Source organism: Macadamia integrifolia, chromosome 3 (assembly GCF_013358625.1).
Source record: "Macadamia integrifolia cultivar HAES 741 chromosome 3, SCU_Mint_v3, whole genome shotgun sequence".
NCBI lineage: Eukaryota > Viridiplantae > Streptophyta > Magnoliopsida > Proteales > Proteaceae > Macadamia > Macadamia integrifolia.
This window is the reverse complement of record NC_056559.1, coordinates 31,061,333-31,061,923: the sequence shown is the minus strand read 5'-3', so window position 1 is coordinate 31,061,923 and position 591 is coordinate 31,061,333.

The following is a 591-nucleotide window of genomic DNA, read 5'->3' as shown; positions in this document are numbered from 1 at the left end:
TTTTTTTTTTTTTTTTTTTTAATTTGATCGATTAAATTTTTTTTGGTAGAGATGGATACTTTAATCTTTTTTTTTTATTGGTAAGAATGGATACTGTAATCAAAATCGTGAATTAAGAAATTGAAATTTTTCCTTTTAATATAAAGTACTATTTTTCTAATAAGAGTAACACCGGTCATTTCATATAAATATTACATCAAATAACTTTTAATTTTTAGAAACCCTTTTTACTCTTACATTAAATTCTCTATTAAATATTTTTTTTAAGAATAAAAAAATAAACAAAAACTTTTTTTTTTATGAAAAAATGCTACAATTTCTTAGTTCAGAAAAAACAAGTTGCACATTGATTGATTATATGCATGTAATTGAGTTGTGGCAAACATAATTTTGTTCTTACAAGGGAGGAAGAACGTTGACGATTGTGTAGCTTACCCTAGCGCCTTCTTGACCTTCTCTCTCTCTCTCTCTCTATAAAATGAAATATATGCCCCTTATTCTAGAAAGAGATAGAAAGACACAAAGAGGCACTAATGTAAGTTACATAGCCAAACAATGAACTTTATGGGTTTTTGGTAACTTGCTTATATA